This window comes from Macrobrachium nipponense, chromosome 9 (genome assembly GCF_015104395.2).
Source record: "Macrobrachium nipponense isolate FS-2020 chromosome 9, ASM1510439v2, whole genome shotgun sequence".
NCBI lineage: Eukaryota > Metazoa > Arthropoda > Malacostraca > Decapoda > Palaemonidae > Macrobrachium > Macrobrachium nipponense.
The window spans coordinates 12,098,654-12,117,296 of record NC_061110.1 but is presented as its reverse complement, the minus strand read 5'-3'; the positions used below and the strand labels follow the sequence as shown (position 1 = coordinate 12,117,296).

The following is an 18,643-nucleotide window of genomic DNA, read 5'->3' as shown; positions in this document are numbered from 1 at the left end:
TATAATTCATTGCTTGAACTTTGAAATTCCAATTGCACACCATCCTCAGGGAGACTTGTTTCACAGTCCAACGGTGTGAGGAATAAAGGACTTCTGGATGCTGTTCAAAAGCAGCACTAAAACCTATTTGAATTACTCCACTGTACGCTCAAAACTCTGATCAAGGGTTCTTGCAAATGGAGTGTCAAATCTAAAAGAACATTGCAGACACCTAACTCCTCCCTATATGCATATTGAAAACCAGTTAACATTCCTTTGGATTCAACATACCCAGTGGCGATTCTACCCCTCAAAAATTAGGGGGGCAACTCTGGGGCAAAGTTAATTGTTGGGTGGGCATCATAGGAAAGGTGACTAAAAATAATTACAATTTTGGAAACATTTTGAAACTCATGGAGGAATGAATTTGACTAAAGGTAGAGGTTCATATAGAATTTTGTTTGATTCCTACGCAAAAAAACTGTAAAGCATCCATCTGATATTTTACCTGATTTGCATATGAAAATTTAACATTCAAAACTATATACAGTTCCAAACAATACGCAAACATTAAAGAATGGATAGTATGTATAAATATATTACACATTTGAACCAAATAAAGAAAGGTAGTAACTATATGAAATGAACAGATATACATATGGCATATCATGACAATTCTGAAAAGGTTCAGTTTGACATTCAAAACTATATAATTATTAAAGAATGTTAAGTTTGTATAATGCATATTTGCACAAAGTAAGGAAAGGTATTAATTAATGAAAGTAACAGACAGATATGAGGCTTATCATGAAAATTCTCAAAATGTTGTTTCGACATTCAAAACTATATACAATTCATAACAATATGTTTGTTTGTATGGTGCTTTTACGTTGCATGGAACCAGCGGTTATTCAGCAACGGGACCAACGGCTTTACGTGACTTCCGAACCACGTCGAGAGTGAACTTCTATCACCAGAAATACACATCTCTCACTTCTCAATGGAATGGCCGAGAATCGAACCCGCGACCACCGAGGTGCATAACATTATGCAATTATTAAAGAATGGTAAGTTTTTATAACACACATTTGAACACAAGACAGATATGGACCATGTGGGGACAATTCTCAAAATTTTTAAGGCAGTTTGATTCTTCGATTATCATGTCGGCTGTCAAACTCATGTATAAAACTAAGTCAATACTCTCAGCCCGTTTACTTTCAATTGATAATAATGCAGTGTTACGTAGTCTCTCACTAGTCATTGAATTTCTAAGAAATGTTTTTACTATTTTCATTTTGGAAAAACTTCTTTCACAAGAAGCACTAGTAACAGGAAGTGTTACAGCTATCAATAGTAATCTGTATAAGCAGTCAAAGGCAGATTTACGAGTGTTAGGAATATAACCAAATCATGTTGTGTGACTAGTTAGTGGCTATTGTTATATTCAATAATGATTAATTTTATATATAATATTTAATTTAAAAAAGTAGGGAGGCAAACCAGGGGCATGGCCAAAATCTGGGAGGGCAGCTGCCGCCCCCTAGAATCGCCACTGAACATATCTACACAGTGGTTTAAAAATGAGGTTTTTTTTTCTGTAACTTTGGATAGCATATGGGGAATAGAAACTGGCCTATAGTTACTGAAGTCTGTAGATATGCCACTCTTTGGAATAGGCACTAGAAAAAAAAGAAAAAAAAAAGGGAAAAACCATCAGATCTCCACCACAGCTATCAAGATTTTAAAGAATTTTCTTAACATCCCTAGATCATATCGGGGAGAGGCCTATCCTCAGCTGATAGCCTAGCTTCATAACCTCAATGAAACATCTCAGCCTTCTCCTAAGGGCCAATAAAATATTTACCATCATCTCTGAGTAGTTTGTTTGTTTGTTTGTATGGTGCTTTTACGTTGCAAGGAACCAGTGGTTATTAAGCAACGGGACCAACGGCTTTACGTGACTTCCGAACCACGTCGGGAGTGAATTTCTGTCACCAGAAATACACATCTTTCACTCCTCAATGGAATGGCCGAGAATCGAACTCGCGACCACCGAGGTAAGACGCCAACAACATACCAACCACGCCACTGAGGCGCTCACAAAGATTGTGTAACTTTTAAGTGAACTATTTGATCTTCACTTGCTGAATTTGGTCTGTTTGTGATGGTGCCCTTGTCTACACGCATCGTCAAACTATGGCTAGTCATTTGTCGTAAATTTGACCTGCCTAGGTACATACCTTACTAAAACAGTCATCAGCATTTCATTTCACTGAAAAGCCTCCATAATGCAATCCCAATTGGCTCTAGATTGCAACCTTACCGTTTTTCCAATGGTAGCATTAGGAATACATATATGTCCATCTCAATGGAAAAATGATTGGACTTATTATTCAGAAAATGACTAATTATTCAGAAAATGACATTTTTCTCTTATCATTCTCTTTGAAAAAGACTTAAACAGACAAGTGAAAATTAAACGGCTACAGCAAAACAATCTTCCAGAAAAATGTGTAGGTAATACTAATTACATATATGTAGTACATATTTACATTGATGCCAAATTAGTCTGAGAAAATTAAAGCACATTTAATATTCACAGATAATCAAATATCTTCGAAGTTACAAAATATCCTTCGTGTACTATACAGGCCACCACAAGCATCATATCACCATTTAGCAAATTACCTTAGAAGTTCAACAGGTGTGGCAAAGACTGAAATCAGTAGTGCTGGTTGGTGCACAACCAACAGACTGAGGAACAATGGTCTGGGTTCGTATAGAGGACCGACTTAGATGCAGTTGGCTTTTGGTATTTTATGGCATTTGTTTTTCCAATGACATCCGATGATTATAAACTTTGTGCAATGATCATCAGGTACTATCACACCAGAATACAGTCTCACAAATGTTAAAAATGGGTTTATTTTTGGCTAAAATGAAATTTCAAGAAACTCCCTGTGGGTATAGTCCGGCAACTTACAACTGGTTCACTTGCAGTAAAAGGTTTATGATGTTTAATGCTTTCTCCTACATTGCAATTAGATAATAAAATATTTAATCTCATGATTGACATTGTGATCTCTAACTGAAAGAGGTTCAAGCATGGGATAGGAATAAGATTTTGCAAAAAAAAAAAAAAAAAAAAAAAAAAAAAAATAGACCATTTAACAGTCTCTTGTCCTATTTCAACAATAACCTCATTAAATGTATCTAAAGATGAAACTGGAAAAATGGTTGTCCACACAAACAGCACCACTGCTTTTGACCTTGAAAACAGTATCAACAGAAAGAAGACTAGAATACATTTATAGTTCTGAGGTAACTAATTGTTTTGTGCGATGAAGGGGAGAAACTAGACAAAAAATACTAAGTGTCGCTTAGCCCTAGTCTCTGATGTAAGATAATTTGGAATGAATTTGAGATTCTCTGAGGAAATTCAAGATTGCATTGAAACTAGTTTAAGACTCTATACAAGCTTTCAAGATACATATATCCCAAACTTTTATTTTTAAAGGGTTTTTACTTTTACGTGTTATATATTTTTAGGCATTAATCTTAGGAAGTTTTTAAAGGTATTGAGAATTAAATCTTTTATTGAATATTTTTTGCAAGAATTCAAGCAACATATGAGAATTTTAGAATGTTTAGCTTAAATTCAAAATGTCTGAAACAAAAATGACAAATTTTCTAAGACAATTTGTATTTTTCATAGCTACCTGAGGTCTTAACAATAGGATAATTTCTAGCGCCTAGCTGGATCCGGTAAAAAAGTAGATGAAAGCAAGGAATCTTTTGGTATCTGGCAACGCATGCGTAGATCGGGTGAAGAGTGGTCAAACGCCGAACATCTATGCCAGTCTTTCCCAACTCAGGATGACTTAACAAAAAGAGGGGCAGCTAGAGGTGGGCAGTATAACGTTAAGACCTCAGGTTTGTAGCTATGAAAAATACAAATTGTCTTAGAAAATTTGTCATTTGTTCATATGCGAACAAACCTTCGGTCTTAACAATAGGATAGACTCATACTTGGAGGGAGGTATAAGACATCCTAGATCGGCTGGGGGCCTACCCGCCAGTCCAGCTCTCAAAAGAAATAGTTCTTGGAGAGGGACTGAAGCCCGTTGAGAAGCTAGATAAACTAAAATCTAACCACTTAGAACCTGAGTAACATACAATGATATATGGGATAACCATTGTATAGGGAACCAAAGAAAAACTGTGACTGTCCAAAAAACAAACCAGGGCACTAGGGTTTGTAGTACTCCCGACTCCTCCTTGCCCAGGAGCGGAGCCTATGCTACTAAATAGTGGGTAAGATATTGAATATTGCACGACCACACTACCAGTATGACTACCTCACTCACCTGTATCAGACCAGTCCAGCAAATGACGTGTCAATTCCTTAAACCGTCCGAAGGAAGAAGGAAAGGTACAAGAGAAAGAAGGAGGCCAGCCAACTCACTCATTCTCTCATCTACACAATCATCTTGGGTAAGATACAAAGGTGCCCCGTTAAGGGCAACTATGTACACAACCTGTTGAACAGCCACCACAGGACCCAGGGAAAACGTGTCCATAGATCTGTGGGCAACATCCTTAAGATAGAAAGAGGTGAACGTGGACTGGCGTAACCAAGTACCAGCGCTCAGCACTCTTTGTACAGCCAAGTTCCTTTTAAAAGCCAGAGAGGGACCAATACCCGGAACGTCATGTGCTCTAGCCTGCACAGATGTGGCGATGGAATCATCAAGAGTCAAGTATGCCTGTCTGATGACTTCCCGTATCCAAAAAGAGATAGTATTCTTAGACACCTCTTTCTTCGTACAGCCTGTACTGACAAAAAGCCTGCGGCAGCCTGGTCTAAGGTGCTGAGTCCTTTTAAGATAGTAACGCAGGGCATGGACAGGGCACAACAAAAGCCCTTGAGCATCACTATCCACAAAGTCAGTCAGTGAGGGAATGGAGAACGAAGCGAACCTGTCATCATGCACCGAGGGATTTTGGGTCTTGGCCATGAACTCCGGAACAAATTCGAAGGACACTGACTTCCAACCCCTGGTGTGCTTCACCTCATAACTCAGACCGTGGAGCTCTCCTACCCTTTTGGAAGATGCCAAAGCCAAAAGGAAAACTGTCTTAAGCGTCAGGTTCCTATCAGATGAGTGGCGCAAGGGCTCATATGGGCTCTTAGTCAAGCTCTTAAGCACCAAGGAAACATCCAACGTTGGGGGCTTGAGCTCTCTAGAAGGCGACTGCTCAAATCCTTTAACAAGCAGGGAAAGTTCCCAGGAAGAGGAGACATCGATACCCTTCAGGCATAACACCAAACTCAGAGCCGCCCTATAGCCTCTAATAGCTGGCAAAGACAAACATTTCTAGCCTCTGAGGAAGGTTAAAAAGTCTGCTATTTGCTAGAGGTCGTGAGTGGAGAAAAACCCCGTTTACGACACCAATCACAGTAGATCGCCCATTTGGCTTGGTAAGTTGCAGAGGTTGACTTCCCAAGACTGCTGGACATGTGCCCAGCTGACTTCTGAGAAAAGCCTCTCTCTCGGAGGAGATAGTTGATAGCCTCCAACTGTGAAGAGACAGGGATTCTACTGACTGGTGGAACCTTTCTTGGGGCTGACATAGGAGATGCCGCCATGGCGGAATCTCCCTCGGAATCTCCGACAACAACGATAGCAGATCTGGAAACCATTCTGCCTGAGGCCACAGAGGGGCCACCAGAGTCATTCTGAGACCCTGTGAACTCATCTGTCTGTTCAGAACCTGACGGATCAAACAAAACGGAGGGAAGGCATACACCTCCAGGTTGTCCCAGGGATGTTGGAATGCGTCTTCTGCCAATGCCAAGGGATCTAGAAACCACTGAATAGAACACTTCCTGCTTCTTGTTGTAACGTGTCGCAAAAGGGTCCAGCATGGTCTCCCCCAAATCTGGAAAAGCCTGTCCGCCACCACTTGATGAAGGGACCACTCTGTGCCTAAGATCTGATCCCGGCGACTGAGTTTGTCTGCGACCACGTTCCGTTTCCCTGGGATATACCTGGCTGCACGCTCTACCGAATTGCTGATTGCCCACTGGTGAAGCTCGACGGTCAAGGCGTGAAGCTGCTAAGAAGCTAGGCCTCCCTGTTTGTTCACGTAGGCTACCACCGTGGTGTTGTCCGACATGAGAACGACAGAGTGACCCTCTACCATCCCCCGAAACTCCTTCAGACCCAGGAAAGATGCCTTCAACTCCAAGACATTGATATGCTGCTGCTTCTCCTCTAAACCCCAAATGCCTGAAGCGATGAGCCCGCCTAAGTGTGCGCCCCAACCTGTGAGGGAGGCGTCCGAGAACAGAAGGAAGTCCGGAGGGAGAGAACGCAGAAGGACGCCCTTCAATAGATTCTGGTCGTCCAGCCACCAACGAAGGTCTTCTCTCACTTTCAAAGAGAGTGGGACCATAAACAGGGGAGAGACCCCGCCGGAGACCAGAATTCCCCCAGTCTCCATTGCAGAGACCGAAGATGAAGACGCCCATGAGGGACCAGCTTCTCCAGGGAAGATAGCACTCCTAGAAGAACCTGCCATTGATGAGCTGACTGATGCGACTTTGAGAGGAAGTTGCGAGCCACAGCCTGCAACTTCTCCAATCTCTGATCCGACGGGAAAACTCTCGCCACTGTCGTATCGATGACCATGCCCAGGTAGAGAATCCTTTGAGTGGGTACAAGGTTCGACTTTTCCTGGTTGACCAATATGCCTAGGTCCATGCAGAACCGAAGAAGACGATCCCTGTCTTGCAGAAGCTTTTCCATGGAAACTCCCAAGACTAACCTCAGCAAACGGATCCCCTGAGCATGGGCCCACTTGACACGAGAGAGAAGACCCTTGTGAACACTTGAGGGGCTGTGGTCAACCCGAAGCACAAGACTTTGAAGTCGAAGATCTTGTCCGCCAGAGAGAAGCGAAGGAACTTCCTGGACGTGGGATGAACAGGGATTTGGAAGTATCCGTCATTCAAGTCTATCGACAGCATGAAGTCGCCTTCCCTCACGGCTGCCAACACTGAGCGCGGGGTCTCCATCTTAAACCGTGTCTTCCTGATGAAGCGATTCAAGGTGGATAAGTCGATCACAGGCCTCCATCCTCCCAATGCCTTGGGCACCAAGATGCGACTGTAAAACCCCGGGGACGGACGCACTACTTCCGCTAATGCATCCTTGTCCAGCATTTTCTGCACCTCCTCCTGAAGAGCCAAGAACTTCAGGGAATCTGGGAGATACGTCTTCCTGAGCTGCGGCTTGCCCGACAGAGGAGGAGAGAAGTCGAATGGCAACAGATATCCCACCCGAAGGGCATCTACCACCCACTTCTCCGCTCCGTAACACTGCCACTTGGCCCAATGGCCAGCCAGGCATCCCCCCACCTGTGACGCAGGAGAGGGAGAGGCGCCCAACCTACCGACGGCCCCCTTGACCTCTGCTCCTAGGGCCTCTTCTTGGTTTAAAGGAACGAGAGCGAAAGGGGCGATGATCCTGAGACTTGGGCTGTGACGAACGGAAGGCCCTGCCAAACTCGAGGTCCTCCCGATGGTCCTACCAGGGGACGATCTCCTCGATTGCTTGCTGTGGACTGGGGGGAGGAGGGGGGGCCCAAACGTCTCCGAGGGCGGGGCTCTGATTTAGACACGGCCTGGTGCACCAGACGGTCCTTGGTGTCAGCGCGACGTCGGTCTATCGCATTGTCGAGTTCGGTCCGTGGAAACAAAAATTGCGATTCTAACAGGTCACCGTTCCCCAAGGCCAGCAAAGACTGAGTCGAGCGACCTCTCCATCCTAGACAAAGCCGCGTCCATCCTAACCAGAAAAAGATTAGCCCATAAATTGGCACTGAGGTGAGCCAAATAAGAAAACGCCTTGCCCCCGGATTGCAAAAGACTGGCAAGCGAAGCGGCACTCACCAACCCATCAGAGGACCTGTAAGAAGCTATCTTGGCAATCACCACAGACCAGAGGTCCAGCCAAGAAACCGTCTGCAACATGGAGGCCACAGTAGATTCCAAGGCTAAGGCGTCTTGTGGAAATAAGGACGGAGCCACTGACCTCACCTGTTCCAAAGTCAAACCCGACTTCAGGCGAATGACGTCTAGGTTAAGGTGGCGTGACAACAAAAATGTAGAGCTCATAGCATAGTACTTCCTATGTCTTGTGAGAGGTAGGGGTAGGAGTTTGGTAGAGCCTCTAGAGCGAAGTGAACCGTCCCGGTCAGAAACAGAGGTGTTAACCTTCTGCAAGACCGACTGAACGTGCCCTGACAACGGCAGCTGGAGAGATGATTTGGGGTCCTGAGCAGCCACCAAGGCTTCCAAGCAAGAAGGAGTGTAGGATGACCGATCCTGAGTCCTACTTTCCAAATTGTTGAACCCACGAATGAGATCAACACCCTCCGAAAAGGAAGACAGAAACTCCTGTATGTCCCCTTCTTCCTGCTCTGGCACCGGCGACCGACGACGTGAAGGATGTGTAGGCTCCTCTAACGCATTTTCTTCACCAAAATTCACAGAAGGGTTAGTAAGCAAACAGTCTGAAATCTCTACTAGCCTATCTGGGCTGGGTCCAAGCGTCAGCCTCCGAGACGGACCCACTGAAACATTAGGCACATCACTTACCTCAACAGGTGACTCCAGACGACCATGAATCCCTTATAGTGGAAGACTTGGAAGCAAGCAAACACTCCGGCTGCACCACCTCCGTGCTCACTACCTTCGACCTCTTGACAGGCGCCTTCAGGTCTTTACGGCGACGAATAGGCCTGGGAGAAGAAGGAGCACTACCATCACGTGCACGGACGGGGGGGGGAGGTTGCAACAGCTCGCGATGTGCAAGGAAGGGGTGGGGGGGTGGGGTGGTTGCAGGTACAGGTTCTGGAGTGAAGCAACCCGTGAAGCAACACATCTCTAGCACTGCCTGAAACCACAGACCTCTAGGGAACACACCCGTGCTGTTCCTCCCTCGGCGGCGAAGGAAGGGCAAGGTCCTTAGCCTTCCAATGCCTAATACGGCCACGAGGCGTAGAGGGGGAAGAGGGTGAGGGAGACAGCACCAGCTTCTTATGCACACTCTTCTCAGAAGGTGGGGACAAAGCGATGCGTTTCCTACCAGTCCTCCCAACCGATAAGGCAGCCAACTTCACATCTAAAACAGAGTCCAGCCTCTGAAGCACCGCCTGGCATATGAACTCAGACTGATGTGCCAGAGAAGGCTCCGAAGACAAAGAAGGGAGATGTTTCGAACTGGGCGGCAGAGATGACGTCACGGCTAAGAGAGGCGGCTCGGAGCGCTCGGAGGCGACTGGAAGATACATCATCGATGAGTGACGTCACAAGCAGTGGTGATGTCATGACCTCCCCTCTGAGCGAGGGGGAAAGAGACGCCACTGGCGGAGGAATACACAAAGATGGGCCCCGTGACAACAACAACGGGGCTGACGCCGCAGCATCACTCCGAGACAAGGCGGCGGCAGACACCAGCGGAGCAATACAAGATGGCCGACTGCTCCCACCCGTGGAGATGAGGTCTGGAGTGGATGGCCTGGCTGGACTGGGGAGGGGGGGTGCGAGCCTCTTCAAAATGGCTAGCAACCCCCCCAAGGACGGGGTACCCCCTAGCCCAAGCGTCTTCCAAATCCCCGCCATTTTGGACGCCTCCGACTCTGGAAGAGAAGAGAATGATGAAAAAACCTCACCCTTCTCGGGAACCGAAAAAAACTCCCGAAGAAGAGGGGGCTACATTACAAATAATACCCTGGCGACCTCCCGATGCTTCCATCGACGAATCAGTGGAAGAAAAGGAAGGAGAAGCGGGGGCAACGCTACTATGGGGGTTGACTACTGTGGAAGACAAAACATCGGGAATAGGAGTAAAGCCCTCCCAAGAAGGAAGAGTGGAGACTCTCCGACGTTCCCTCTTACCATAAAACTTCTTCCACTGCTCCTTAGGCCATGCCCGGCATTCCGTACAAGGATGCGTAATCGTACAAAAATTGGAATGACACCTACTGCAAGTGATGTGAGGGTCTGTCGCTGACGAAGCCAAGAAACGAGAACATGGGAATCCAGGAATTCCGGGGCACCGACGCTGATGTCGAGAAGGAGCAGAAGCCATAATATTAGGTAAAAACACACACAAACACACTAAAGGAACGAAACGGGCAAAAACTGGGAAAAAAGCCAAGAGAGGAAAAACCCAACTCGCGTCCCAAGGCGGTAAAGAAAGACTGCCGTAGATGTTCGGCGTTTGACCACTCTTCACTTGATCTACACATGAGTTGCCAAATACCACAAGATTCCTTGCTTTCATCTACCTTTTTTTACCGGATCCAGCTAGGCGCTAGAAATGATCCTATTGTTAAGACCGAGGGTTTGTTCGCGTATGAACAATTGCATTTTTCATAGCTACAAACCTTTGGTCTTAATTTCTTTCATAAAATGCCAAAGAAATAAATTAATTCATGTCTCAGTTGCTAGACCAAATTCAGATTCATAACAGGCCACTGGTGGGGATGTATTGTGATCATAACAACAGACTCCAAATGAAGTGTCACACAAGTACATTTCAGTATTTGTACAAAATGTTTGTTACGGTGGTGATGTACATGAGAGAACTTACAGACATTAACTTGATTTCTTTAGGCAGCTTATGCTCATTGGTAGGTCATGCTTTTGAGAATATATCACTGAACAACAGGCTATTTTTGTCAAAGTTTGATGTCTCATGGAATCTATTTCTGTTGTTGAAAGTGACCCAAAGACCTTACAGTGTTTCAAAAAGGGATCTTAATCAGGAATCAGGTTATATAGGCTACATGATGCAATCTTTGAACATCCACATGTACGTACACGATTTTAAAGTATGAAAAGACTGGAGGAACTTCCTGAAGGTGGTGGTGGTGGTATTGGAGGATATGGAGGAGGAGCAAGGCTAGGATACATGGGGAGTATGGATAATGAAGAAACTTTTCAGGCATTTGCTGAAATCTGCCATCTACAACTTTGCAGGTGGTTAGAAGGATGCCACCATACAGACCCTCAACCATATCCAGAACTGTACCTATGCTGAATAGAGAAGAGGCCATGGTGGACCTCCAAGGGTTTGAAGTCAACATCAGTGCCGCATTCAATAGTGGAGGTGATGACATTCCCAGGTATGACATACGGGAGCAGCTGGAAGATGACAGTGGCAACCCTGGCATCTAAATTCTCTCTTACATAAAAATAACTGCTGTAGTTGCTGGTACAGGCAGTCCCTGGGTTACGACGGGGGTTCCGTTCTTGAGACGCGTTGTAACCAGAAAATCGTCGTAAGCCGGAACATCATAAAAAATCATAAGAAAACCTTACTTTTAATGCTTTGGGTGCATTGAAAACTATGTAAACTGCATTCTTATTGCATTTTTCATCAAAAAACCTTGAAATATCGATTATTTTGCATTTTTGGTGTCATATTTCTTCTGCCAGATAAGCGTTGTAGGCGTAACCCTGGAAATAATTTCTGATGAATATAACTGAAAAGCGCCTTAACCTTGGAACGTCGTAAGCCGCACCCGTCGTGACCCGGGGACTGCCTGTAATGAGGAAACAGCTGAGGATAATGATGACAACAAGGTTATTCCACGACTACCCTCATACATGCATATGCGTATGGCCTTCAATATAGTTGTTAAGATGTTGGAGAACCCCAATGATTTCTGGGGGTGCCTTGGACACGGCTGCTCAATTTAGACTATCATAGGATTGTCATCATGAAGCAGAATTATTGTTCATATTATCAAAAGATCCCTTGACAGCCTCTTCAAATCCTAAAACCCCATGCTCCCAAGCCCATCACCATCCATTTCTTCAATAACTCAGTCCTTCAGTTTGGGACTACAGGTGACTATGACTTCTGTTGCCTTCATTGATATATGGAGATCCATCAGCCAAGAATCTGATGTGTCGCTAACTCAATTCAATGATCCTGACCATAACTACACAGATGAGTTGGTGTTGGGGGAGGAGGTGGACTTTTTTACCAGTGGACAAAAGTAAAATTAATTTTCATAATTGTATACAGTGTTCAATGAACAATGTTTTCAAGTGTTGTGTAAAAATGAGAAATACTGACTGTATAACCTATAATATTATGGAATGGAATGGAATGGAATACAGAATTTAGGTCAAAAGGCAAGCACTGGGACCTATGAGGTCATTCAGTGTTCAAAGGAAAATTTGAGAGCAGAAAGGCTTGAAAGGTGAAACAGGAGGAAAACTTCGCAGATGCACTATGAATCTAAGTGTTAGGAAAGGGTGAATAGCAAGATGGAAGAGAGAATATAAGTGGAGGTACAGTAAAAGGAATTAAAGGGGTTGCAGCTAGGGGCCAAAGGGATGCTGCAAAGAACCTTAAGTAATGCCTACAGTGCACTGCATGAGGTACACTGACGGCACTATCCCCCTAAGGCAGGGGTCTCCAAACTTTTCAATGCAAGGGCCACATTATATATTTCCCACATTTATGCGGGCCAAAGGAAAAAAAAATCAGGGCCAAAGGAAAAAAATCAGTGTCAGTAATTTAATTTCCTCAAATACTACAGTATAAAGATGGAAAAATTAAAACGTATCTTGTTGGAAAAATCTAAATAGATTCCTGCCTTTAGTTTTATGCAACCAAATTAGTGTGACGAATGATACTGACGTTTTGACTTCAAAATTTCATTGAAATCAGGTTCCAGATTACATGAGCCAATTGTAAGAATTGATTTCAAATGATCATCAGACAAATTTGCTCGATAGTTAGATTTTCACATACTTCATTGGGTGGAAAAATTTGTTTTGTTTCACACAAGTATGTGTACCAAAAATGGACACAAAATTACAAGCTAACGTTATCAAATTTGGAAACTGATCTGGCTGCAGGCATTTATAAAACTCAATCAGATTTCCTTCTCTATACTTATCTTTCAGTCTGTCATCTGCCTGGAGATCAATAATTTCCATTTGAAATTGAGTTGGAAGATTTTCAGCATTGGAGTCAAATGGATTATGAAAGAGCCGGATCTCATTTGCTTTGGCATCAAGGTCAGCAAATCGCTTCTGAAACTGTTTTTCCAACTCTGAAATTATTTCATTTGCAAATGAAGAAGGAAATTCAACTTTACTTTCTGCATGAAATTTTTCACAACATGGAAAATGAGCAAAATTCTTAACTTTCACCTGACCTTCAAGTAGCGCAAGTTTTGTTCTGAATGCCTCGACATGAACAAAGTAGTCACTGATCAAATTTGTTTTGCCTTCCAACTTCAGATTCAATTAATTAATATGACCTGTCATATCTGCAAAAAAATGCCAATGTTTTTCAAAATCCCATTCACATTCTGATGACAGTCGTGCGATAATTATTTTTTCAAGGCCACCACACAGGGATTTGTTTGCCGGGCCAGATGAAATTATGTGGCGGGCCGGATGTGGCCTGTGGGCCATATTGGAGAGCCCTGCCCTAAGGGGTATCATATAGTGTGTTGTGTACATGAGTTTGAAAAAAAAGTGTTCATCTTTTTTTGTGTATGATGTTTTTTGGAGAAAATTACATAATTGTTTGTGTAACTTATTGTATTGAGTGTTGCATAAAAAATAACAATTTGTCGAAAATTGTATTTTTCCTAACTATACAAACCTGAGGTCCTTTAACAATATGAATGTAACTTGCGGCAGCTGGAACCGGTTGTAAGCTTCGAACAAGGGAGTTCGGTAGTAAACTGCTTGTCCGACAGTCAGCGTACAGTGCGACTGGGAGGTGAAGAATCACTTTGCTTTAGGCCCAGGAAAAACAGAGTGAGGGGTGGCAGAGGTGAGGGTGGGGACTATGTGTAAAGGACCTCAAGTTTTGTATAAGTTAGGAAAAATACAATTTTCGACAAATTGTTATTTGTTCCGATAAGCAATACAAACCATCGGTCCTTTAACAATAGGAAGACTCACTTCTTGGTGGGTGGAATCTGAGTCAATGAACAGACTGGTGTTCGTCCAACCTTGGTTCCCTCCCTAGTCGGAAGAGCAGAGGGAGGGATCCTAGCCTCTGCCCAATGATCAGGGTATGTACCGCAGGATCAATGGTCAGACCTCTGGACCCAAGTAATAAGAGGGAGGCAAGCGTACCTCTTAAAACTAGCAAGCAAGAACTTGTTCCTATTGCAAGAGGCAGTGTGAAGTCATGGGTTTGTCTCTTGTTGGCTTCCACTCCCCCCCCTTGTTGGGGGAAGTGGTGGATAATCATTCCTATCCCACAGGTAGAGGAGGAGAAAAATATGAGGAAGAGAAGCCAGTCACACTCTCATTCACTCATCCATTCATGCAGTCACACAAGGATGCGATGCTGTTCTGTCCGCTCAGGTGCTGGGTAAGCTATACAACCCATTGAGCAGCCACCACTGGTCCCTAGGAATAAGTGTACAAGGACCTGTGGGCTATATCCCGAAGGTAGAAGGAGGTGAAGGTGGTCTGGTTGGTCCAGAACCCCGCCTTCAGGACCTGCGCCGCGGAGAAGTTCTTGTGGAACGCAAGGGAAGGACCAATGCCTTTGACTTCATGGGCTCTCGGATGAAGGGTACGGATGTCGTCGCTACCATCAGCTTCTTACGCCCTCCTGATCACCTCCTCAGCCAGAAAGAAAGAGTGTTCTTGGATACTTCTTTCTTGGTCACCCCGGTGCTAACAAAGAGGCGTTGACACTCAGGCCTGAGGTACTGAGTTCTCTTCAGATAGCACCGTAGCACCCTCACAGGACAAAGCAGCATCTCATCCGCATCGTTGTCGGTGAATTCCAATAGGGAGGGGATTGTGAATGACTCGAACCGGTCATCAGGGACCGAAGGATTCTGAGTCTTCGCTACGAAGTTCAGGACAAAATCGAGCGTCACAGATCCCCTTCCCCTGGTATGGTTGACGTCGAAGGAAAGACCATGAAGTTCCCCTACTCTCTTCGCCGATGCCAGGCCCAGCAAGAAGAGGGTCTTGAGGGTCAGATCCCTGCCTGACGACTCTCGGAGTGGCTCAAAGGGAGTTCGAGTCAGACTCCTAAGGATGAGAGTCACATCCCACCCTGGGGCCCTGAGTTCCCTGGGTGGGCAAGACTTCTCGAAGCTCCTCATAAGAAGGGAGATCTCGAACGAGTTCGAGATATCCACTCCCCTCAGTTTCAGGACTAGGGCCAAGGCGGCCCTATATCCTTTGACTGTGGGGACGGAGAGGAGCTTCTCTCGGCGAAGAAAAACGAGGAAATCCGCTACCTGCTGAAGAATGGCTCTGAGAGGAGATAGACCCTGTCTACGACACCAACTACAGAAGACGGCCCACTTTCCCTGGTACACAGCTGCAGAGGACTGTCTGATATACCCAGCCATCTCTGTTGCTGCTCAGCGAGAAAAGCCTCTTGCTCGCAAGAGATGGTGGATAACAGCCAGCCGTGAAGACGAAGGGACAGGAGTGACTGGTGGTACTGTTTCACGTATGGCTGGATGAAAAGGTTGTGCCAAGGCGGAATCTCTCTCAGTGCTTCCACAAGCAGAGCCAGCAGGTCCGGATACCAAATGGCCTCCACCAGGATCATCTGGAGATTTGGGGTGACCAGCGCTCTGCTGATCACCTTGTGAATCAGACAGAACGGGGGAAAGGCGCAGACAAAGAGGTTGTCCCACGAGTGTTGAAGAGCGTCCTCTGCAGCTGCCCATGGGTCCGGGACAGCCGAGAAGAAAAGTTTCCTGTTGTGCCAGGTGGCGAACAGATCTATGACTGGACACCCCCACAGGTTGAAGAGCCTTTCCACCACGTCTGGGTGTAAGGACCATTTGGTCCCTATCACCTGATCCTGACAGCTGAGCTTGTCTGCTACTACATTCCTCTTGCCTGGAATGTAGTAAGCTGACAGCTCTACTGAGTGAGCTACGGCCCACTTGTGCACCTGCAACGTCAACTGGTGCAACGGGAGGGACACTAGGCCCCCGTTTGTTGACGTATGCTACTACCGTGGTGTTGTCGCACATCAACACCACTGAGTGTCCCATCAGACGGTCCTGGAACTCTTGGTGAGCGAGAAACGCTGCCTTGAGCTCCAGTACATTGATGTGAAGGTGCTTGTCGGGATGACCCCACACGCCTGCAGCCGGCAACTCCTCCAGGTGTGCGCCCCATCCCTCGGTTGATGCGTCTGAAAACAGCAACTTCTCCGGGAGGGGAGTGCAGAGAGTCACTCTTCTTACGAGGTTCCTGTCGTCCAGCCACCAGGCTAGGTCCTGCCTCACCTCCTCCGTGAGGGACATGGGGAAGTACGGCGGGTCTCTTGCCTGTGACCAACTCTCCTTTAGTCTCCACAGGAGAGACTGCAGGTGAAGACGCCCGTGAGGGACTAACTTCTCAAGTGACGACAGGTGGCCGATCACGACCTGCCACTGCTGAGCTGGCTGTTCCTGCTGAGACAGGAACTGGTAGGCTGCCTCCCTGAATCTGCTGATCCCCGAGTCTGCGGGGAAGACTTGCCCTGCTACCGTATCGATCAGCATACCTAGGTACTTCATCCTCTGCTTGGGCTCGAGATCTGACTTCTCGAAGTTTACCATGATCCCCAGATTGCAGCAGAACTCGAGGAGTCGATCCCTGTCCTGTAGCAACTGCGAGCGGGAACTCATCAGGACTAACCAGTCGTCAAGATACCTCAAAAGACGTATCCCCCAAGCAGACACCTGAGTGAACACTCGTGTGACCAGTGGGGCGGTTGAGAGACCGAAGCAAAGTTCCCTGAATTGGTACACCGTCCCGTCGAGGATGAAGCGGAGGTACTTCCTGGGATTGATGAACGGGTATCTGGAAATACGCGTCCTTCAAGTCCACCGAAAGCATGAAGTCGTTTTCCCTGATGGAGTTGAGCACGGAGTGTGCCGTCTCCATCGTGAACCGAGACTGCCGAACGCATCGGTTCAGGGGAGAGAGATCTATCACTGGGCGCCAGCCCCCCGAAGACTTCTCCACCAGGAAAAGATGGCTGTAGAAGCCCGGTGACCGATCCCTGACGATCTCCACAGCTGCTTTGCTCAGCATGGCTTGGACTTCCTGCCGAAGTGCTACGTCCTTGGATGATCCGGAAACGTAAGTCTGAAGGTGGACTGGGTTGGAGGTGAAGGGTGGCCGAGACTCGAAGGGTAGTAGAAATCCCTCCCGAAGGACGTTCACTATCCAGGTCTCAGCTCCATAGCGCTGCCATGTTGCCCAATGGCTCGCCAGGCATCCCCCGACTTCCAGCAGCAGGTGAGGGGGAACGCCGTCCCTAGCGTTTCCCACCTCTCTTCGACTTCTTCTTCCCAGCTCCCCCTTGTGAGAAGGAGGGCTGGTGACGGTTGCTCCTTGAAGAAGTCTAAGGCAGAGTCTTTCCTCTGGGCTTCGACGATGCGATTGTCTTGGCCACAGAGGAAGCGTTAACCAAACTCTTGGGCTTGGCCGCAGTAGCTCGAGGCTGCCCAGACGCCTTTGACACTGCCTGGTGGACTAAATGGTCACTGTCGTCAGTGCGCCTTTGTGCCACCGCAGCGTCCACCATCTCTCCTGGGAAGAGAGAGGAGGAACTCCGCACCGGTCCGTTGCGAAGACCCAGAGCCGCCTCACACCCAGCCGCCCTGGTCACTCGGGTGAGGACTGCGTCCCTACGCCAAAGAACCAGGTTGGCCCACAGGTTTGCCGTCTGGTGGGCTAGGTAGAAATGGCTCAACCTCCAGACTGGCACAGTCTCCCGAAAGCCGGGTCACCTTCAGGAGTGATGTTCCCCGAGGTCTTTGAGGGACCACAGGTCTAGCCAGGAGACTGCTTGGAATGCCGCCATGGCGATCGATTCCAAGGCGAATGCCTCTTGATGCTATGTTCTCCGACAGGAGCTGCTGCAGAGATACCCCCGGAGTTAGCTTAGCTAGCTCTGGGTTCACTTGTTTGGGCGGCATAGGGTCCTCCAATGGCATGTAGAATCTTCTCTGTCACAGTAGAGGCAGGGGAAGTAGCTTGGAAGACCTGCCAGACCGTAGCGAACCCTCCTGTCCGGAGATGAAAGTGTTCACCTGGCCCAGCACTGAGTCAGCCAGAGCAGATCGCGGCAGACCCACCGTCGTCCTGGGTTCCTTCTTAGGACCCCAGAATGACTCGAGCCTGGACGTAGGCTCAGAAGGTGGGAGCGGCAATCCGCGATCCTTCCCCGAGGTCGTTGTGCTGACGAATCAGTGCAATAACCTCCGAAAACGACCTCAGGATCTCGGGAGTGACTGCGTCCTGTGGAGTCGGACTGTCAAGTCCCTCCAACAAGAGCGCCTCCCAAAACCGCAACAGACCCCTCCTGGTCTCCTCCGGCCACTTGTGCATACGATCTGGTCGGTCCTAAGACCATGCCAGGCTCGTAGGGCGTCATGGTGGGACCGTGAGGAGTGTGCTTCCCATGATTACTCCGGTTCGCATCGCTAATCCCGGTGTAACCCGATGAGGTTGAAGGGATCGGAGAGGAAGACCTGACGCTCCCCCCTCGCCCACCGGCAGAACCGGTGTGCTTGGGGGGCTGCAGGTGATCGCCAACCTGTGGTGGCGATCGAGCTGCAGGCCTGG

At 47.0% G+C, this 18,643-nt stretch overlaps 1 protein-coding gene across 2 annotated transcripts in view; it reads right to left on the bottom strand.

Annotated features, from left to right (window-relative positions):
* Positions 1-18,643, bottom strand: part of LOC135218474 (N-acetylated-alpha-linked acidic dipeptidase 2-like) — a 93,018-nt gene that overhangs the window by 39,143 nt on the left and 35,232 nt on the right. The window contains exon 1 of one of the 2 annotated variants that reach the window (XM_064254799.1): positions 2,671-2,779. The exons of the other annotated variant lie outside the window; for it this stretch is intronic. The gene's annotated coding sequence lies outside the window, so the exon portion shown is untranslated. Of the gene's footprint in view, positions 1-2,670; positions 2,780-18,643 lie in introns of those variants that run through there. 2 annotated transcript variants of the gene reach the window in all.